This window comes from Vigna umbellata, chromosome 10 (assembly GCF_029865625.1).
Source record: "Vigna umbellata cultivar VRB3 chromosome 10, Vumbellata_1.0, whole genome shotgun sequence".
Classification (NCBI taxonomy): Eukaryota; Viridiplantae; Streptophyta; class Magnoliopsida; order Fabales; family Fabaceae; genus Vigna; species Vigna umbellata.
The window spans coordinates 23143046-23166688 of NC_142174.1; the positions used below are offsets into that span (position 1 = coordinate 23143046).

General features: G+C 38.6%; 1 pseudogene; it reads left to right on the plus strand.

Moving 5' to 3' along the window:
- The window catches only part of LOC148192202 (small ribosomal subunit protein uS5c-like), a 35692-nt pseudogene extending 33580 nt beyond the window's left edge, over positions 1 to 2112 (plus strand).
- The last annotated feature ends 21531 nt before the right edge of the window (positions 2113 to 23643 follow it).

The following is a 23643-nucleotide window of genomic DNA, read 5'->3' on the forward strand; positions in this document are numbered from 1 at the left end:
AACACATGAGAGTGGATAAGATGAATTGAAAACCCCCAACAACATCATCATCATATATTTCAATCACGCTTTGCTTCTTTTGATCCAATTGATCAATACATGCATTCACATTTACTCTTCAGCATTTGCATTCAAACTACAAGAATTTGTTCTTACAAGTCTTAATTAATCATTAAATCACATAACTGTTTAGACCGTGAGTCGTTTGGGAAACAATACTTGGTCTGACCATTTATTATTACTTGATACAATTCGGTTACACTTTCTGAGGGTTAACAATATACTACTTATGAATAAAAGTAATGGTTGAAGAGTGTTTAAAGAATAAGAAACTTAAAGACAATTACGATGAAATAGGCTAATTCCACTGCTTTTCCAAGATAGATTCATCATCGGTTATTCACGGATAATTGTTCAATTGATTATTGTTTAAGTTTCAAATTAATTAAAGTACATTCTTAATTAATTCGAGGGCGATCATCCATTTAACCAAAGTAAATTCTCAATCAAATGCAAAATCTTTCTAGATTATTCACAATAAATTCAACCAAAGTACATTCTCAATCAAATTCTATTGTGTTTAATCATGTCTATTCTTAAATCTCCTAACCAAATTAAAAGCTAATCAATCAAAGTAAATTCTCAATTGATTATAGTTGAAATTATTACTAATCAATCAAAGTACATTCTCAATTGATAGTAAAAACCATTTAATCATATGAAAGTTCCTAAATTAAATCAAAGTAGATTCTCAATTTAAACCTAGAAACCCTAAAACTCATATAATCAATATGCATGTAGATTCAAACATATTATGATGCAAAAATCTTTACTTTTAACAAGAGAGAGAGATGAAAGACATAGAGAAAGAACAACTTAAATCAATAATCAAAAGAAACAATCGTATTACATCAATCTAACCTCAGAATCCATAATGGAATTACAGCAGAATAGCCCTAGATGCTTAGCTCTCCATGAATGGAGTTGAATACAAGATAAAAGAAAAGTGAGAGGAGTATGAGAGAATGAATGAATTAAGTGAAGTCACTGGGTCTCTTTATATAGGGCTTGATTGGGCTTGGACTCTGAGTATTCAGTTGATAAAATCTTTTATCTTATATCTTCCAAATAACTAAAAGATTTAGATAATTATAACATTATTTGGAAGATATTTTCGGTTGATATTCCCAAATTAAATTAATTCAACAACTGAATTTTATCTTTAAACTTTTCTAACTTTTCAAAATTGCACAAATGCCCTGAAATTTCCCCTATCTGCACTTTAGCCCCTTCTGAATTTCTGAAATTGCAGGAAAGTCCCTTAATTGACCAGACTTTGACCAGAGAAGGCTTGTTGACCAGCTTTGACCAGAGGAGGACGCGCCCAATGGGAGCTCGACACGTGTCAGGCTCCCCCTACCCAAAATTAGGGTTCAGAATTGGGGAAAAGGGTTTGCCCCTATGCCTGCGGCGGCTTTGCGTTTTGCAGATCCGGAGATTTGCTATTTTCTGGTTGGGTTTCTGCAGGTGTGGATGGCTGCCATGGTTCAAGGAAGAAGATGATCCGTGCAGTGACTTTCGAACAGCGGCGCGATTTTGATTTCTGGTGGAGATGCGAGGAGCTTTGCATGATGAAGATGGTTCATGGTGGTGATGGCGAGAAGCGTGGTTTGATGATGGTGATGTGCATTGAAGGTTGCGAACTGCGGCACGACTTGGAGATGGAGGTTTCAAAAGCGGCGACCCTTTCGCGAATGGAGGAGGATCTCGCTGGTTTGATGGCGGCGGCCTTGGTGGTTGCTGTGGTTATTGGCCGTGGAAGAAGGTAGGTTGCGTGATGAAGGAGAAGGTGCTCTCGTTGATGGCATCCATGGCGGAATCGCGATTTGCGATTGGGTTCCAAGAATGGAGAAGATGAACGGAGGTTGCGGATTATGCAGTGCAGAGCTTGCATCAATGGAGGAGATGCGCGACATGGTGGAGCGTTGGTCGCGGTGGAGGTTGACGGCAAGGTTGGAGATGGTGGCGGCGCAGATGGAGAAAGGAAGGAGATGGTGTTCTAGCCGTGGCAGCGACTTGCGGCATTGGCGGGAGCGACGGAATGGCGGCTAGGGTTTTTGTGGAGAAGGTGGAAGATGATTCTCATGGTTAGGGCTGACGTGGCGAAACATGGTTGGCTAGATCTGTGTGGGGAGGATTTGGACACGTGGCATGATCTGGTGGAGTCTAGCTTAGGAGGGGTATGGGTAGGAAAATTTAGGAGGTGTATTTAGAATAGGGTTACTGTTTGACTTAGTATTGGGCCTGTTTAAGAGAAGAAGGGTGATGGACAAATTTATGAACACCAAATTATGATGTCACGAACTTGTTTTCAATCGGCAAGTATGACCGAATCGTTCAAGTAATAAAACTTGGTAAGACCAAGTATCGTTCTTCCCAAAGGACTCACGGCCTAGTTTAGTTATGTGATTTCTTAATTAACTAAGACTTACAAACGAATTAATTGAGGTTTAAAATGCAAGACAGAAAATAAACATGTATGCATGAATTGTGATCAATGGCAAAACAAGAGATAAACACTTTCAATGAAATTTATGTATGGATATGTTGTTGAGGGTCAATTTCATCTTATCCACTCTCATATATTTTAGGAATTCAACGATCAAATCACCATTGTTAATGCCACTCTCTAATGTACCTTTCCAGAAGGCTTCTCCCTAATCACGAGTTCATACAATTCCTAGCATTCCTAATGATTAGTTCATAAGTACAGGAGCTTAACGACAACCAATATAAAATTGGGAGAAATTCCCCGGATCTAGACTTCCCCGTATGTTCCCGTATCGACAAAACCAATAATCATGCATCGAATGAGTTAAACCATGCAAGCATTAAACAAAGAGGAAAAACCCTAACTAATGATGAAAGAAAGCATAGATCTTAAATAAAAGATGTAAAAACAGATTCCATATATGAGAGTTTCACAAGACTACATTGATTCCCCAACAAACATAAAGAGGTTAGTTCACCATATTCATGGTGAACCTAAATGAATTACAATGAAAGAATGAAAGAATAAACCCTAAAAAGGTGAAGCGGAAGCCTCAGCATCCAAGATCCTCCTTCAAAGGGGTGGTAGAGAGAGTGTTTGCCTCGTTCCAGCCAGAGATACCTAACCCTAGGAAACCCTAAAGCTTATGTATCATTCGTAAATTACAAAAAGTCAAGTCCAAGCCCATTAAAGTGCCGCTCAGCGGTAAACTACCGCTCAGCGGTGATTGCGTGACTTGTTTTCTCCCCTCAGCGGCCATTTTGCCCCTCAGCGGATCTCCCGTGACTTCCAGAGTACCGCTCAGCGGTAAAATACCGCTCAGCGGTGAGTGCGTGACTTGTTTTCTCCCCTCAGCGGCCAATTTGCCCCTCAGCGGACCTCCCGCAAACTCCTGAGTGCCGCTCAGCGGTAAACTGCCGCTGAGCGGTGACTTCGGCTTCTCCTTTTGCACTTTTTGTTGTCTTTTCTGATTTCATCTCTCTCCTTCTTCACTTCTTTTACCAAATTCACCTTAAAACCTGCACAAAAACACTGAAATCAAGCATAAACCTGTCCAACTCTCTTATTTCTAAAAATATACAGAAAAACATGATTTCAAGCTAATTTCTAAGTGTGAAGGTTGCTTTTAGTGTCAATTTTAATCATGAAAATAACAGTTTTTCAACTGTTATCACAACCCCAAACTTAAAACTTTGCTTGTCCTCAAGCAAATAAGATGTAACTCTATCTTCAACCAATTCATATGATGATTCACTTCATTCAAAAATCTTCTTTTCAAGATAAGCAAAAACTTCACTCAAACTTATGACCAAGAGTTCAATCAAGATGTGCACATGCTTTAGTGTTCACAAAGTCATTTAAATTCCAACAAATGCTATTTTCATGAATGATCAATCAATTAAACATGGATGTTCATGTGTTCATGTGATATTTCCTCACTAAGTCAAGTGTTTCACTCACACTCAAGTGTATAAGAGATGATCACTCATTCACTCTACTATCACAATGTTACATGAATCAACTTTGCCTTTCATTTTACCACAATCAAGAACATTCACAAGCATGCACCATCACAAGGACTTTTCAATGGCTTATAATGTGGCTGGGCTAACAAGAAAATTGGTTTTTCTGGATCACAAAATCCTTGAGTTAATAGAATCATAACAACACAATCATCTTATTCATTCCCAACTTTCTTTTGCCTTTGCATTGAGCTTTACTTCTTTTTCTTTTCTTTTCTTTTTTCTTTGCATATTCTTACTTTTTAGCTCTTAGCTCAATGCTTTTCATGTTTTCCCAACAACCCCAAACTTGAACATTTAACAATACCACACAAGATCTTCTACTTAACTCAAGGTAAAGATTTTCAATCAAGGGTTTTTTTAGTGTATATTCAAGGCTAAGGGTTCAAAAGGATAGAACACAAAGTGTTCTCTTTTAGTGGGCTAATTGTATGAATTTGGCCAATAAAAAGGTTTTCAACAAATGGCCTTGGTCATGTGATGCAAAACAAGCAATTAATTCAATCATAGAAAACCTGGGCAAAATCATTCATGCTTTCAAAGTAATAGCATTCAACAATAACAACTCTGGAGCTCAAAATCTCACACATAAGCTCATTCACATTTAACATACACATCCTGCTTAATTTCACAATCACAATCATGATATCATGCATTTGTTCACAAAGCTTGTGAATCACCTGTATAAGCATTTTAATGTGCACATCATCTCAACATCAGTTAATCATAAGCATCATTCAGAATTACTTATCACAACATCACAGTTAATAGCAAACCATCACAAGAAACCAGGTTTCAAATAGAGTACATCAGCCCTAATCTAAAAACAGAAAATAAATAAGTTCAGAAAACTTAAACCACAAAGCATAAACACATGATAGCATTCATCAATAAATGCTATCTCAGCTCCTCATCAATCTGAGCTGTCCTCTGTATCTTCCTCTTCCTCCTCATCCGCATCATCTTCAAATGCATCATCCTCATCAGCTTCATCTTCTTCCATATCTCTAGCTGAAGCTTCAGCTGCTCCAGCTCCTCCTCCATGCACTGGCTCCTCTGGCCAAGCTACCACATTATGGAATTCATCCATAGTCCACCTGTGGGCTGGAGGTGTATCATACATCCCCACAATCATCTCAGCAGTGGCCACCTGCCCTCTGTGAATGGACTGCAACTGAGCCCCTATAAGAGACATATACATGTCCCTCATCTGGAATGGCTCTGCTTCATGTATCTCAGCAGATGTCTGGCTCTGTGCTGGCCCTCTCTCTCTACGAGCACGGCGTGGTGGAACTGGCTGAGCTTCATCATCACCTCCACAGTATTGTCTATAGTAGGCCTCATCAATAGCTTTTCTTGGCCTCTCAAAAGGTGGAGCAGAAGTGTCCACCCCAGCTATCTTGCAAAGGTGCGTGATCAAAGAAGGATGTCCTAGTGGTGCTTTGTTGTTTGAAGTATTAGCGCACACACTAATCTCATCAGCTATCACCTGCCCAACATTAACATTCAAGTTTCTGATAGCACAGTAGATGAAGAATGCCCTGCTGAGAGTAATATCTGACACATGTGAACATGGCTGAATGTTGGCATGAGAAAACGCCATCCAATACTTTGCAAGAGGAGTCAAATCTGTCCTCCTAATGTTAACCACTGAGCCAGATCTATTCCTTTGGAAGTGTCCTCCAGGTATACACAGTACTCTCTCCACATCCTCATAATCAGCACCTTCCTCCATGCAAAGAGCAAACTGGCACTGCTCACCAGCCCATACAGTGTCCAGAAAATTATTAATTGAATCAGGATCATACCTGATAGCATGGCCTCTAACATAGCCCAAATAATTCTCAGCTGGATAATCACCAATCTTCTTTGCATTGGTGTAAAATTCCTTAACCACAGCTATGTTGGCAGGTGCAGGATAAGTGGCTAGCTTTCCCCAGTCATTCCCTAAAACTTGCTCTCCAAATTGAGGAGCAAGGTTAGGTATCATTCCAACCTTTCTCTCCATCAGAAGTCTCCTGTCCTGAACCACTTTAAAGTGCTTCTCATGTTTCCTAGAGAGGAACCTACTAGATTGGGGTTGCTCTGGTTCCTTTTCCTTTCTCTTGTTTGCCATGGTTTTCAATCTTTTTCCGGATGAGGATGCCATTCCTACATTCAAAACACAAAACCAAACCACAGAACATGATGTTAATCATTAGTAAAACACAGAACACAACTCCTTTCGAAGCTAAACCACCGCTGAGGGCCAGAATTCCCCCTCAGCGCCACCAGTACCACATTCCAGATCACACAAAACCAGAAAAATCAAATCTGGCAGAGTGCCGCTCAGCGGCAGTTTACCCCTCAGCGGTAACTCTGCAGATTTTTGAAAAACCTGTTTTAAAGCTTTCCTAACTCCACCCAAATGCAATTTTCAGTTTTCCAGTTCATAATCATGCAGTTTAATCGGTTCAAACATCAAATATATCATCAAATCATGCAAAGAAATCAAAACCCCTAAATCTTCATGCTTTGACAATCATATTCAAAATCAAAAACCCTAGAATGAACAAAATGCATTTTACTTACTTGGGTGGAGATACTAGATGCAATGAGAATGCTTCCAAGCTAGAATGCTCTCTCCCAACCCCAAACTTTGATGGCACACTAGTGAAAAAGTGAGTGGAAGAGAAATTTTCTTAAGAGGGAAGAGTGAAAAGATGTGGAAAACCTTGGAGAAGGTATGTGGGAGTGTTTGTGCAAAGAAAAGTCTGAAAGTGTGAAAGAATGCGCAGCTTAGGGTTTAAAAATACCCTAATGGGCTCGGTTCCCGCTAAGGGGAACAAAAGCCCTATTCTGCGAGAGTACCGCTCAGCGGTAAAGTACCGCTCAGCGGCACTTTCGTGAAGTGCTCTTCTCCTTCTTTTCTTAACCTACGTGCCTCCTAGACATGCCCCTCACTGGCTCCCTGCAATTCAATGTTCAAAATGCTTATGCAAACCCTAACTAAAACAAACAAACAGAAATATTCAATCAACTGGGTTGCCTCCCAGGTAGCGCTTGTTTAACGTCACGAGCCTGACCCAAAATCCACCAACACCCATTAGTAGGTGTTACAGCCATTGTATCCTTCAGTAGATACTTAACCACCTAGCATCCTTCAGTAGATGCTATATCCAACAAAATAAATACAGAAATAATGTTCAAAAATTACAAATTACAAAACCAAATTAAAAGTTTTTAAATTCACTGGGTTGCCTCCCAGCAAGCGCTCTTTTAATGTCATTAGCTTGACCCAATAAAGTTCAAGTTCCATCTTCTTTGTAATTGATGTTGTTATTCCACCAATTCCTCAGCTGTTTCCTTTGAACTGTTTTGGTTCTTCTAGAACATGGAGACTCTATCTCTATCATCTCCTTCTCTTTAAAGCCCTTCACAACCCACAACTTGTTCTTGATTCTAACAGGTGTGCCAAGTTGGAGTCTTCTTTTCTTCCAGTCTCTAGGAATTTCTTCTCCTCTTCCAATCTCTTCTACCTTGGGTACCTGAAACAACAAACAATGGTTACCTGAAACCTCAAGATTTTCATTTTTACGGCTAGTCATGGGTGCATCTCTAAATGCAGCTTTATAACTAGCTTCTTCCTCCTTTGCTTGCATCTCATCTTTGAAAACATCTACCACCACTCTCTCGTCTCTATCCTGGAGCACCACTATACCTTCATTTACATCTATGATAGCCCTGGCCGTTTTCATAAACGGTCTTCCAAGTATGATAGGTATCTTCTCAGTCTCCATCTTCATCACCACAAAGTCTGCCAAGAACTGAAGTTTGCCAACACAAACTATAATGTCCTCTACAATCCCACATGGCTCCTTTGAAGATCCATCGGCCATTACTATTTTAATCTTTGCATGTTTCATTTTAACTTTGCCGATTTGCTCCAGTAAAGAATAAGGTATCAAGTTAACACTTGAACCTAAATCAAGGAGAGCTTTCTTTACCTTTTTCTTCCCTATAGTACAAGGGATAGAAAAACTACCTGGATCTGACACTTTAGGAGGGAATGACTCTTTCTTAACAGTTATACACTCTTTTGCCTCATCATCTCTACGTCTCTTCTTTGTAGAAATTTCTTCATCAGATTTTGTGTAAACTGCAATTTTCTGTAAAATCTGTTCCCAAGGTGCTTTATTATCCACCATTCTGAATAATTCTGTGAAATCCATTTGTTTCTCTTGATTTATTGGAAAAGGAAAATTATTTTTGCTCTCTATTTCTCTTCTTTCTTCTGTTTCTTCTTCTTCTAACTCAATTATCTCTTCATTCACACTTTTTACCACTTTGCACTCTTCTCTAGGGTTAACCTCAGTATTAGCCCCAAAATTTCTATTTGGCCTTTCTTCCAATTGCTTGGTAATCTGACCCATTTGAATCTCCAAATTCTTTATAGCAGCTTCAGTGCTCTTTTGAGAAGATTCGATTTTCTGTATGAATTGCTGAAGAGTTTCTTCCAACCTTGTTGATTTTTCATTAAGCATAGATAACTGTTGCCAAAAGGTTGGTTGTTGCTGCTTATTATATTGATTTGCTTGCCCAGTTTGTCCTTGACCAATGATTGGATGTGGTTTCCACCCTTGATTGTAATTCCCTTGACGGTATGGAAATTGATTAGCCATGAAATTAACATCCTCCAAGGCCTCCACTGGAAAAGCACATTGACCATTGATATGATCACCTCCACATAATTCGCACAACTGAGTTTGCACCTGTGCAGCAGTTTTCAACTCTTTAGGTAATTGTGCAAGAGTTTTAGTCAGAGTCTCCAGCTGTTGATTTAGAATTTTATTTTGAGCTAGCAAGGCATCATGTGTCTGTAATTGGAGAACCCCTTTTTGTTGCATAGGAACTCCTCTTTCGCTGTTGAGCTCATTATCACTAGTAGCCATGTTGTCAATAATTTCTATAGCTTCCTCTGGAGTTTTCCATTTAATATTGCCTCCTGCTGAGGCATCAAGCATCATCTTGGTTTGTGAACCAAGCCCTCCAAGGAAAGTTAAGACTACTTCCTGTTCTTCAAAGCCATGCGTGGGTGTTTTTCTTAGCAGACTTTTGTATCTATCCCATGCATGCCCTAGTGATTCTTCCATGCCCTGCTTAAATGAAGATATCTCTTGCTTGCCTTTTGTCACTTTTGATTGTGGAAAGTACTTGTTCAAAAACTTTGTTACCACTGCTTCCCACTCTGTGAAACTTCCTTCTGGAAAAGAGTTCAACCAAAGCTTAGCATTGCCTCCCAATGAGAAAGGAAACAAACTAAGTTTGATTGCTTCGTCTGGCACCCCATTGATTTTCACTGTGTTGCAAATTTCATTAAATGTAGTCAGGTGCTCATATGGGCTTTCATGAGATAACCCATTGAATTGATTACTCTTCACCAGTTGGATCAATGCTGGTTTGACCTCCATATTGGCTGCATTGACCCTAGGTCTAGCTATGCTGTTAAAATGTTGAGGTCCAGCTACATTAGTGTAATCAGCAAGAGTTCTTCTGATATGATTATTCTCCATGTTTTCTGTGCTATTGTCAGAACCTTGTGGTGATGGTTGCAACAGAGTTTCCGGAGGAGGAAACAGTTCTCTAGATGTTCTGATTCTTCTCCTCCGTCTATTGTCTTCTAATCCTTCAAGCAACGGTTCTGTTGTCTTCTTGCTCCTAGTTCGAATTGCCTCCTGCATACACAAGAACACAAAACCCTAGAAGATTTGGTTAGCACAAAAAAATATAAAAGAATATAAGATTCAGAAAATAAAGACAGAAAACAGAAAAATAAAATAAAATAAAAATTCGAAATTTAAATTAAAAATAAAAAAAATAAGTCAAAGATAATTAATAATCACACAAATTAACCAGTTAAACCACGAGTCCCCGGCAGCGGCGCCAAAAACTTGATGGACAAATTTATGAACACCAAATTATGATGTCACAAACTTGTTTTCAATCGGCAAGTATGACCGAATCGTTCAAGTAATAAAACTTGGTAAGACCAAGTATCGTTCTTCCCAAAGGACTCACGGCCTAGTTTAGTTATGTGATTTCTTAATTAACTAAGACTTACAAACGAATTAATTGAGGTTTAAAATGCAAGACAGAAAATAAACATGTATGCATGAATTGTGATCAATGGCAAAACAAGAGATAAACACTTTCAATGAAATTTATGTATGGATATGTTGTTGGGGGTCAATTTCATCTTATCCACTCTCATATATTTTAGGAATTCAACGATCAAATCACCATTGTTAATGCCACTCTCTAATGTACCTTTCCAGAAGGCTTCTCCCTAATCACGAGTTCATACAATTCCTAGCATTCCTAATGATTAGTTCATAAGTACAGGAGCTTAACGACAACCAATATAAAATTGGGAGAAATTCCCCGGATCTAGACTTCCCCGTATGTTCCCGTATCGACAAAACCAATAATCATGCATCGAATGAGTTAAACCATGCAAGCATTAAACAAAGAGGAAAACCCCTAACTAATGATGAAAGAAAGCATAGATCTTAAATAAAAGATGTAAAAACAGATTCCATATATGAGAGTTTCACAAGACTACATTGATTCCCCAACAAACATAAAGAGGTTAGTTCACCATATTCATGGTGAACCTAAATGAATTACAATGAAAGAATGAAAGAATAAACCCTAAAAAGGTGAAGCGGAAGCCTCAGCATCCAAGATCCTCCTTCAAAGGGGTGGTAGAGAGAGTGTTTGCCTCGTTCCAGCCAGAGATACCTAACCCTAGGAAACCCTAAAGCTTATGTATCATTCGTAAATTACAAAAAGTCAAGTCCAAGCCCATTAAAGTGCCGCTCAGCGGTAAACTACCGCTCAGCGGTGATTGCGTGACTTGTTTTCTCCCCTCAGCGGCCATTTTGCCCCTCAGCGGATCTCCCGTGACTTCCAGAGTACCGCTCAGCGGTAAAATACCGCTCAGCGGTGAGTGCGTGACTTGTTTTCTCCCCTCAGCGGCCAATTTGCCCCTCAGCGGACCTCCCGCAAACTCCTGAGTGCCGCTCAGCGGTAAACTGCCGCTGAGCGGTGACTTCGGCTTCTCCTTTTTGCACTTTTTGTTGTCTTTTCTGATTTCATCTCTCTCCTTCTTCACTTCTTTTACCAAATTCACCTTAAAACATGCACAAAAACACTGAAATCAAGCATAAACCTGTCCAACTCTCTTATTTCTAAAAATGTACAGAAAAACATGATTTCAAGCTAATTTCTAAGTGTGGAGGTTGCTTTTAGTGTCAATTTTAATCATGAAAATAACAGTTTTTCAACTGTTATCAAGGGGTGTATATATGTAAGGAAATTGGGAGGTGCAAGGGTGAAAGTTGCCTGTTTGGCCCATCTGTACATTATTTTCCAAATAAAATCTGATTTTGGGCCTTGAATTCCCATTTGGACCAATAAAACTTATATTCTCAGCTGCACAAATAAACATTAGAACATCCAAGAATAATTTATGCGCTAAAACTTACTTTTTACGTCTCTTTATTTCCCAAACCCAATAATTCCAATCATCAATAATTCGCTTAAAATCAACCATTTAAACACAATTATCCCATCAAAATTTTAATTTTCAAACATAAATGTGGGCATAAATATGCACTCATCAACGCTCTGCATGAGAAAAAGAATAAAAATGATTCTCCAACTGAAGATTCAAGTGAAGAGTCTAGTGAGGAGGATTCAATGGAAATATTCTGAATTAGAATAGAGGCTTAGAATTTTAGTATGGAGTCGGTTTTGTGTTTCTGTTCTGTTTCTGTTTTGCTTCTAATCTGATTGTAATCACTATGAATATGAATGAAAGTGTACTACTTGAAACGAAATCCAAATTTTTAACTTATTTCTTATGTTTTCTATAGCTCTTCCCTGCGTCACCCTAACTTTTGTGATGACCTAGGAAGAGCTATGAGGAAACATAAAAATATGATATCAGAGTAACAAGTTACGACTAAATTTTATAAGTGGAGGACTAGATCAAGGATGCGCAAGTGTATTTATAAAAATGGACATGATCTTTGACGTCAACTTTTACAATATGCGACGTAACATTCATTTTTTCCTATTTTTGAAAAAACCCATAATAACATTAAACAAAGGAAAAATATGAAAATATAACCACGGAAAGTATATATTAAAATTTCAAACAGAGTTCAAACATACAAAAATATACTAAAATATATTAAAATATTACATTAATTTCAAAAAAATAAATTAAAATGGACTCTTCTTCCTAATCTGAGTTAGATGTCTCCATAGACTCAACTTCTGTTGTGTCGTCTTCATCATCAGATTCACTTGCTGAGGGAGTTATGAGAGCTTTGTCTTCATCTGATTTCTTGTGAATCATGATTAGAGATTTTTCAACTTTTGAAATTCTTGTTGAAAGCATTCGAAATTGATCCACAACAAATCTTTCAAACTTAGTCTGTGGAGTGGAGGTAGAAGGAGTTTCGCCAACATCCTTGAACACCCAGCCATCTTTTGTTTTCTTTAGACCATTATGTCTCAATGCTGCTTTTCCTATTTCATTTGATTCGGTGCACCAATTTTTTTTCACCAATAAGATCAACTTGATGATGCTTCAATACACGGTTGATAAAAACACCATATGGCAGAATATGTCCATGACTACTTGCAATTTCAATCATGTGCTCACTCACGACAGCAACTGAGTTGGTTGGTATCCGGGTTTTTATGGCATGAACCAAAAATAAATCTGCAGTAGTTAGACGATCACGTAAACATCTTCCAGGTACTATTGCCCAAGTAAGTACAAAAGTTCCCATTTTTTATTCCATTTTCAAGGTTGTGTTTAATTCCCAGTTTTAATTTAGTTTATTTCCAATCACAAGAACACTTTCAAAACCCCCCCCCCCCACTACGTGTTTGATCTGAGACTGAACCCAAATTGGTCCTTGAGAGACGACCTAGGAGTCACTTCCTAGCTTATACTGCATTAATTTATGCACAACTTTTGTTGGGAGGTGCGACCCTCACATCAAAATGAATGGCAATTATCCTAACCGTTACAGTGCTAGGAAGTGACTCCTAGGTCGTCTCTCAAGGACCAATTTGCGGTTCAGTCTCAGATCACACACGAAGGGGGGTTTGTGATTTTTGGTTGCGGTAAAATTTAAATTGGACTGGAAATTAAATAAAACTGAATTAAAAGCGTTGAAGTAAATTTCAAAACAATAAAAATTCGAACGGTAAAAGACATCGAAATCAGATAATGTAAAATTCATCAGTATTTGAAAATAAAATGCTGGAACAATTAACGCGTAGAAAACGTAACAACAGCCTAATTGAAATTTACCGAATGAACTTAAACATTAAATGCAAAAGTAAAAGCATCAGTAAAAACAAACGGTGAAAACAACACTTGAAAATAAGATGAACAATAAAGGACAGCAGATAAAATAGAAACACTTGGATAAAAATGAAATGCACGTTGCGTGAACCACTTGAAAAACAATTAAGAAAATGCATCTTGGGAATGAGTACGTTACTATTCAATCGCAACGCTTAAGCTCAAAAGTTAAAGTAAATGCACATTGCAACAGAAACACATAAAATGCCAAATTGCTTGATGAATTTAAATGAACGGAGTAAGCTAAAAGGTGAAATAAGGAAATGCACATCCATCACGGAATTGGTACTAAAACAAGAGTTGAACCAAACTTTGCTAAATTGAAACAAATGAAACGTTCACAAGACCATGTGTTTGTATCTTTCCCAAATCAATCAACGTGCTACTATTCTAAGGAAAGAAAGAGAACTAAATCCTTATGCTACTGGAATGAAAACCAAAATGAAATTTATTCATTAGTCACTGTTACAGCTGGACGTGTGCTTTCTCCATGACATGACAGCACCGTGTGCTCTCTCCAGGCCGTCTCCCACGGCCCTCCAAAATCATTCTCCGCATGTGCACCTCATCCGTAGCCCTCCATGTGGTGTCCGTATTTTTCTAAAATATGAAAGATGATGCCCCTCTCTAGGGTGGCTGCCCTAATGAATGAAGAAGTGAATCCCCTCTTCTGCTGCTGGGCCGTGGAGGCTGCTGGAAGCGTGAGTGTTGCTGCCTCCTGTGTGCAAGCTGGACGCTGCTTCTTCTTTTCGGACACCCCCTGTTGCTGGACATGCCACCTCTGGACCGTGGGTGTTGCTTTGCTGGACGCTCCCAATATTCAAATTGCTGGAGCTGCTGGATGCACCCCCCTCTTCCCATGTGGCTGCTGGGTGCTTCTTTCTTCACGCACCACCTTTCTCAAGTTGCTGGACAATTGAAGATGTGGGCCGCGCTTTCTTCCGTGTGGGCTGCTGCACCAATTTTTCGTTTCAGCAGAGAGAATGGTAGCTGTTTTGTGTGTTTATCCTTTTCCGTAACAGCCCCTCAAAAAGGAGAATGAAATGCTTTCTCAATCAAATTGAAACCACGTAAGGAGAAAAAATTTGGTGGCCCCGAATGTTGTCCAAAAATATATTGAATATTTAGCAAGCGCTTTCTCCAATTATTCATTCTTTGGACGTGTAAAAGTGAGCATGGGCCCTCCAAGTTATTCCTCTTCCTTATAATGCTTATTGAATGAAATTCAAGACACACTAAATCTCTCTCCCATGTGCCGTGAAGTGGTGGCCCACGTGTTGTCCAACTTTGGACAAAATAAACAAAACCAATGCAAGATGTAATTCTTTTCCCATATGGCCGTGAATTCTCAAGGAATGTGGTCCCCTTCGTTGATTCCACTTCAAGTCCATCTATTCTTCTATATTGCCGTGGCATTCACTTAAAGAGTGTGGTTTCCTCCAAAATAAAATTGTTATCTTCCAAAAGAGTTATAAAACCGTGAGTTTGCAATGTGGTGGTCTCCTCTTTTGTTTATTTTGGTGTCTCCCACTTCCTTCCAAAAAGAATAAAATATTCCTCCATTTTGTCTTAGGCCATGAGATGCCTTGTCCAATGATAAATTCCAGCCACCACAAGTACTAAACAGCAACCAAACAATGCAAAAACATATTAGAACACTCAAACAGTAATCACTGGACTGACATAGGGGAGTAAAAAAATTACTGGGAACAATACAGAACTAATTTGAACAAAGTAAAAACTATACGTGAAAATAGACATCTAGAGGAAACTATGAAAAAAAATTGCATGGAAAACGGGTAAGAATTGAACTCAAACGAGGACACACAAGTTGACACCAACATTCACGCAACACTGTGCGAAAATTGAAATGACTGAGATGCATTGGACTCAATTGTCATTTCTCATTTAACCTTCAAATGTCCCAAATTGTATCTCCAAATTTTCCTTGTAAAATAATTAGCTCAGATAATTCAAATTAGTTAAAATAAGAATTTCCGATCAAATTTAGCACAATTAGGAAAAATAGGATAATACTGTACATTCAAGCACAATTCCTTGATTAAATCCGGTACAATAAACTAAGTGAAATCAGTAAAATATTGATTCATCATTTATTCATTAGTCACTGTTACAGCTGGACGTGTGCTTTCTCCATGACATGACAGCACCGTGTGCTCTCTCCAGGCCGTCTCCCACGGCCCTCCAAAATCATTCTCCGCATGTGCACCTCATCCGTAGCCCTCCATGTGGTGTCCGTATTTTTCTAAAATATGAAAGATGATGCCCCTCTCTAGGGTGGCTGCCCTAATGAATGAAGAAGTGAATCCCCTCTTCTGCTGCTGGGCCGTGGAGGCTGCTGGAAGCGTGAGTGTTGCTGCCTCCTGTGTGCAAGCTGGACGCTGCTTCTTCTTTTCGGACACCCCCTGTTGCTGGACATGCCACCTCTGGACCGTGGGTGTTGCTTTGCTGGACGCTCCCAATATTCAAATTGCTGGAGCTGCTGGATGCACCCCCCTCTTCCCATGTGGCTGCTGGGTGCTTCTTTCTTCACGCACCACCTTTCTCAAGCTGCTGGAAAATTGAAGATGTGGGCCGCGCTTTCTTCCGTGTGGGCTGCTGCACCAATTTTTCGTTTCAGCAGAGAGAATGGTAGCTGTTTTGTGTGTTTATCCTTTTCCGTAACAGCCCCTCAAAAAGGAGAATGAAATGCTTTCTCAATCAAATTGAAACCACGTAAGGAGAAAAAATGTGGTGGCCCCGAATGTTGTCCAAAAATATATTGAATATTTAGCAAGCCCTTTCTCCAATTCTTCATTCTTTGGACGTGTAAAAGTGAGCATGGGCCCTCCAAGTTATTCCTCTTCCTTATAATGCTTATTGAATGAAATTCAAGACACACTAAATCTCTCTCCCATGTGCCGTGAAGTGGTGGCCCACGTGTTGTCCAACTTTGGACAAAATAAACAAAACCAATGCAAGATGTAATTCTTTTCCCATATGGCCGTGAATTCTCAAGGAATGTGGTCCCCTTCGTTGATTCCACTTCAAGTCCATCTATTCTTCTATATTGCCGTGGCATTCACTTAAAGAGTGTGGTTTCCTCCAAAATAAAATTGTTATCTTCCAAAAGAGTTATAAAACCGTGAGTTTGCAATGTGGTGGTCTCCTCTTTTGTTTATTTTGGTCTCTCCCACTTCCTTCCAAAAAGAATAAAATATTCCTCCATTTTGTCTTAGGCCATGAGATGCCTTGTCCAATGATAAATTCCAGCCACCACAAGTACTAAACAGCAACCAAACAATGCAAAAACATATTAGAACACTCAAACAGTAATCACTGGACTGACATAGGGGAGTAAAAAAATTACTGGGAACAATACAGAACTAATTTGAACAAAGTAAAAACTATACGTGAAAATAGACATCTAGACGAAACTATGAAAAAAAATTGCATGGAAAACGGGTAAGAATTGAACTCAAACGAGGACACACAAGTTGACACCAACATTCACGCAACACTGTGCGAAAATTGAAATGACTGAGATGCATTGGACTCAATTGTCATTTCTCATTTAACCTTCAAATGTCCCAAATTGTATCTCCAAATTTTCCTTGTAAAATAATTAGCTCAGATAATTCAAATTAGTTAAAATAAGAATTTCCGATCAAATTTAGCACAATTAGGAAAAATAGGATAATACTGTACATTCAAGCACAATTCCTTGATTAAATCCGGTACAATAAACTAAGTGAAATCAGTAAAATATTGATTCATCAACCGCTCAGCGCCAGTTTACCGGTGAGCGGCACTAAAGAACACCCGTTGGCTCCGCTGAGGCGTGAAAATGCTGCTAAGGGTAAGAATCAACAAACGCACTTACCGCTGAGCAGTAGTTTACCGCTGAGCAGTGGTTTACCGCTGAGCGGCACTATTTTGGGCTTGGGCCTAATTTTCTGTATTTTTTAGAATAGTATATAAGCTTTAGGATGTCCTAGGGTTTGTATCTTTGGCTGGAGAAGACGCAAAACACACTTTTCAGCCCTTGGGGGTAGAATTGGAGATGGTGACGACTCTCCTCTTCTCTTTCTAGGGTTTTTCTATCTTTCACTCTTTCATTGCATTTCATCTAGTTTCACCATGAATATGGTGAACTAAACTCTTCTTGTTGTTGGGGAATCAATGTAATCTTTTGAAGCTCTCATATATGGAATTTTGTGTTTAAACATCATATTTATGATACATGCTTTCTTTCATCATTAGTTAGGGTTTTTCCTCTTTGCTCAAAGCATGCATTGTTTAACTCATTCGATGTCATGATTATTGATTTTGTCGATACGGACACATACGGGGAAATCTAGATCCGGGGAAATTCTCCCAATAGCATATTTCCTAGACATAGGGATATGAGGGTTGGTTGCCTTTAAGCTTCTGTGCTTCAGAACTAATTATTAGGGATGCTAGGAATTGTATGAACTCGTAATTAAGGATAGGCTTTCTTCGCAAGGTAATTTAGAGAGTGGCATTAACATTGATGAAAAGAATGATGAATTCCTAAAATATATGAGAGTGGATAAGATGAAATTGATTACCCCAACAACATACTCATACAGGGAAATTCGTTCAGTGCTTGTGTTCTTCTTTCCCATTGATCATCACATGCATACATGTTTACTTATGTCTTTTGCATTTGAAACTTATACTAATTTGTTCACAAGTCTTAAATAATCAAGAAATCATATAACTAACTAGGCCGTGAGTCCTTTGGGACAACGATGCTTGGTCTTACCGAGTTTATTACTTGATACAATTAGGTCACACTTGTCGAGGGTTAAACAAGTTTTTGGCGATGTTTTTCGGTGTTCATAATTTGTCATCAAGTTTTTGGCGCCGTTGCCGGGGACCCGTGGTTTAACTAGTTTATTTGTGTGATTATTGATTATCTTTGACTTGAATTTTGAATTTTGAAATTTGAATTTCTGTTTTTATTTTCTATTGTAATTTTTTTCGGTTTTTATTTTATCTTATTTTATTTTATTTTATTTTATTTGTCTGTTTTTATTTTTTTTCGATTATTATTTTATTTTTCTATTTTTATTTTTTCTGTTTTTTGCTTTTATTTTTCTGTTTTTATTTTTTCTGTGTTTATTTTATCTTCTTATCTCTTATTTTATATCTTCTTCTATATCTTTTTGTGCTAACAAATTTTTCTAGGGACTTGTTTTCTTGTGTATGCAGGAAGCAATTCGAACTAAAAGCAAGAAAACCTCGGAACTTCTTCTTGAAGGCTTAGACGAGAGTAGACGGAGGAGAAGAATCCGTACATCTAGAGAACTTTTCCCTCCTCCGTAAGATCTCTTACAACCTTCACCACAAGGTTCTTACCATAGCAGTGAGGAGATGGAGAATAATAATGTCAGACGGACTCTTGCAGATTACACTAATGTAGTTGGCCCTCAACATTTCAATAACATAGCAAGACCGAGGGTCAATGCAGCTAATATGGAGGTGAAACCGACATTAATCCAACTGGTTAAGAGTAACCAATTTAATGGGTTGTCTCATGAAAGCCCATATGAGCACCTCACAACTTTTAATGAAATTTGCAATACAGTGAAGATAAATGGGGTGCCTGACGAAGCAATCAAACTTAGCTTGTTTCCATTCTTTTTAGGAGGCAACGCTAAGCTTTGGTTGAACTCTTTTCCAGAAGGGAGCTTTACAGAGTGGGAAGCTGTGGTGACAAAGTTCTTGAACAATTCCCACAATCCAAGGTAAACAAAGGAAAGCAAGAGATATCATCATCATCTTTCAGGCAAGGCATGGAGGAATCGCTAGGTCATGCATGGGACAGATACAAAAGCCTACTAAGAAAGACTCCCACACATGGATTTGACGAAGTAGAAGTAGTCCTCATCTTCCTTGGAGGTCTTGGTTCACAAACCAAGATGATGCTTGACGCCTCAGCTTGAGGCAATATCAAATGAAAGACTCTAGAGGAAGCCACGGAAATAATTGAAAACATGGCTACTAATGATAATGAGCTGAACAGTGAAAGAGGAGCTCCTATTCAACAAAAAGGAGTTCTACAGTTGCAATCCAATGATGCCTTGCTAACTCAAAACAAGATACTAACTCAACAATTGGAGAATCTCACAAAAACACTTGCACAACTGCCAAAAGAGTTAAAGACTGTTGCACAGGTTCAACCATAGTTGTGTGAATTATGTGGGGGTGACCATATCAATGGTCAATGCGCCTTTCCAACAGAAGCTTTAGAGGATGTTAACTTCATGGCCAATCAATTTCCATACCGTCAGGGGAATTTCAATCAAGGGTGGAAACCACACCCAAGCATTGGTCAAGGACAAAGTGGGCAAGTTGGACAAGCAACAACAACAACCAACCTTATGGCAAAAAATGTCTATACTTAATGAAAGATCAATAAGGATGGAAGAAACTCTTCAGCAATTCATACAGAAAACTGAATCCACTCAAAAAAGCACTGAAGCTGCTATTAAAAACTTGGAGATGCAAATGGGTCAAATTACTAAGTAGTTGGAAGAAAGGCCTGACAAAAATTTTGGGGCTAATACTGAGGCTAACCCTAGGGAAGAATGTAAGGTGTTGGTGAGTGTGAATGTTGAAACAGTTGAGTTATAAAGAGAGAAAGAAAAAGAAGAGAGAAAAAAGAGAGAAAAAGAAAAAGAAGAGAGAAAAGAGAAAGAAGAGATAAGAGAGATAAAGAGTGAAGATATTCTTCCTTTTCCAACAGATCATGAGAAACAATTTGATTTTACAGTAATATTCAAGATGTTGGATAATGATGTACCTTGGAAGGAGATATTACAACACATTGCAGTTTATACAAAGCCTGAGGAAGAAGTCTCTACATAGAAAAGACGTAGAGATGATGAGATAAAGGAGTATAAAGCTGTTAAAAAGAAGCCATTCCCTCCAAAAGCAAAAGATCCAGGAGTTTTCTCCATTCCATGCACAATAGGGAAGAAAAGGATAAAGAAGGCTTTACTTGATTTAGGATCAAGTGTTAACTTGATGCCTTATTCCTTACTTGAGCAGATTGGTGATCTTGATGTGAAGCCTATAAAGATGAATTTATTAATGGCAGACGGATCCTCAAAGAATCCCTATGATATAGTAGAGGATGTTATAGTTTGTGTAGGCAAACTACAGTTCTTGGTGGACTTTGTGGTGATGGAGATGGAGAATGAAAGGATACCCATTATTCTCGGAAGACCGTTTATGAAAACGGCCAAAGCCATCATTGATGTGGATGAAGGCATAGTGGTATTCCAAGACCGACAAGAAAGACTTGTTGTAGATGTTTTCAAAGAAGAGAGGCTGATGCAGGAGGAAGAAGCTAGTCATAAAGCTACATATCAAGATGTACTCATGACTAGCCTTGTAGATGAAAAGCCAAAGGTCAAAGGTAAACATTGTTTTTTGTTTCAGGTACAGGAAGAAGAAAAGATTGGGAAAGGAAGAAAGGTCCATAATGACTGGATGCAAGAACGACTCCAACTTGGTAAACCTGTGAAATTCAAAAACAAGTTGTGGGTTGTGAACGATTACAAAGAAAATGAGGTGATAGAGATAGAGTCTGCACATTCCAGAAGAGTCAGAAAAGTGGACCGGAAGTAGTTGATGAGTTGGTGTGATATGAACATCAACCATGAAGATGGAACATGAGCTTTATTGGGTCAAGCTAGTGACGCTAAAAGAGCGCTTGCTGGAAGGCATTCCAGTGATTTGAGGACAATTTTTCTTTTGTTTTTATTTTGGTTTTGTAAACTTTTATAAATTTGGACACTACTTCTGTAAATTTTTGGGTATAGCATCTACTAAAGGATGCTAGGTGGAAGTATCTACTGAAAGATACTAGGTTTGACACCTACTGATGGGTGTTGGTGGATGTTTGGGTCAGGTTCGTGACGTTAAACAAGCGCTACATTGGAGACAACCCAGTTGATTGATTATATTTTTGTTTGTTCTGCTTTAGTTGCATGATAGGGCTTTGGATGCATGAGTGATCTGAGAATTTAATTGTAGGGAGCAAGTGAGGGGCATGAGTAGGAGGCACCTAGGTTAAGCTAGGAAGAAGAAGAGCACTTCACGAAAGCGCCGCTGAGCAGAAAACTGCCGCTGAGCGGTAGTGTCGCAGATGGGCTTAGGTTGCCCCTTAGCGGAACCCGAGCCCATTAGGGTATTTGTATACCCTAAGTCGTGCCTTGGCCTTTATTTTTAGATTCTTCTCTGTGCACACACTCCTACATACTTTTCCACTCACTTTCTAACTAACTTTCCATCTAAGTTTGGGGTTGGGAGAGAGCATCATTGTTCTTCATAGTTTGAAAGCATTCTCCACTCATCTAGCATCTCCACCCAGGTAAGTCAAGCATTTTTCATTCTAGGGTTCTTGAGCATGAATTTAATTGTTGAAGCATGAATTTTTAGGGGTTTTGATTCCTATGCATGATTTGATGAATTAATTAATGTTTGAATCGATTGAACTGATTGATTTTGATCTGGAAGCATGAAAATTGTATGTGGGTGGAGTTAGGAAAGGTCAAAAGTTTTTTTAAAAAATCTGTAGAATCACCGCTCAGGGGTAAAGCGGCACTCTGACAGACTTTGAGTTTTGGCTGAATTTTGTACTGGATTGATGCTGATGATGCTGAGGATGACGCATTTGAGGATGCTGAAGATGAGAAAGAGGAGGAGGATACAGATGACAACACAGACTGATGAGGAGCTAAGATAGCATTTACTGATGGATGCTATCAGCACTAGAGCACTATGTGTTCTAGCCAAATGCATGATTTTAGCCCACAAAAGAGAGCACTATGTGTTCTATCCTTTGAACCCTTAGCCTTGAACATAATTTGAAAACTCTTTGTGAAAAGCTTTACCTTGAGTTAAGTAGAAAATATTTTGTGGTATTGATAAATGTTCAAGTTTGGGGTTATTGGGAAGTTATGAAAGGGAAATTGAAAGCATTGAGCTAAGAGCTAAGATCTAAGAATGTGAAAAGAAAAAGAAAAGAAAAAGAAAAACAGAAAGAAAAGAGAAGAAAAAGCAAAGCTCAATGCAAAGGAAAGTTGGGAATAAATAAGAATGATTGTGTCTATATGATTCTCTTTTCATCAAGGGTTTTGTGATCTAGAAAATCCAATTTTCTTGTTAGCCCAGCCACATTATAAGCCATTGAAAAGTCCTTCTGCTGATGCATGCTTATGAATGTATTTGATTGTGGTTAAATGAAAGGCAAAGTCAATTCATGTGACATTGTGATAGGAGAGTGAATGAGTGATTACCTCTTATACACTTGTGCTTGAGTGAAACACTTTATCTAGTGAGGAAAGATTCCATGAGTACATGAACATCCATAGTTAGTTGATTGATCATTCATGAAAAGAAGCATTTGTTGGATACTAGGTGATTGTGTGAACATTAAAGCATGTGCATGTCTTGATTGAAGTCTTTGTCATGAGCTTAAATACTTACTTACCTTGAAAAGAGGATTTTTGAATGGAGTGAACCATTGTATTGATTGGTAGAAGATTGAGTTACATCTTGTTTGCTTGAGGACAAGCAAAGTTCTAAGTTTGGGGTTGTGATAACAGTTGAAAAACTATTATTCTCATGCTTAAAATTGATACTAAAAGCACCCTTTAACACTTAGAAACTAGCTTGAAATCATGCTTTTGTTTATATTTTTGGAAATAAGAGAGTTGGACAGGTTTATGCTTGATTTTAGTGTTTTATGCAGGTTTTAAGGTGAATTTGATGAAAGAAGTGAAGAAGGATAGAGATGGAATCAGAAAAGAACTCAAAAAGTGCAAAAGAAGAGAAGCCGCAAGTACCGCTCAGCGCCAGTTTACCGCTGAGCGGCACTAAAGAACATCCGTTGGCTCCGTTGAGGGGTGAATGCCGCTGAGGGGAAGAATCAACAAACGCACTTATCGCTGAGTGGTAGTTTACCGCTGAGTGGCACTCTTTTGGGCTTGGGCCTAATTTTCTGTATTTTTTAGAATAGTATATAAGCTTTAGGATGTCCTAGGGTTTGTATCTTTTGCTGGAGAAGATGCAAAACACACTTTTCATCCCTTGGGGGTAAAATT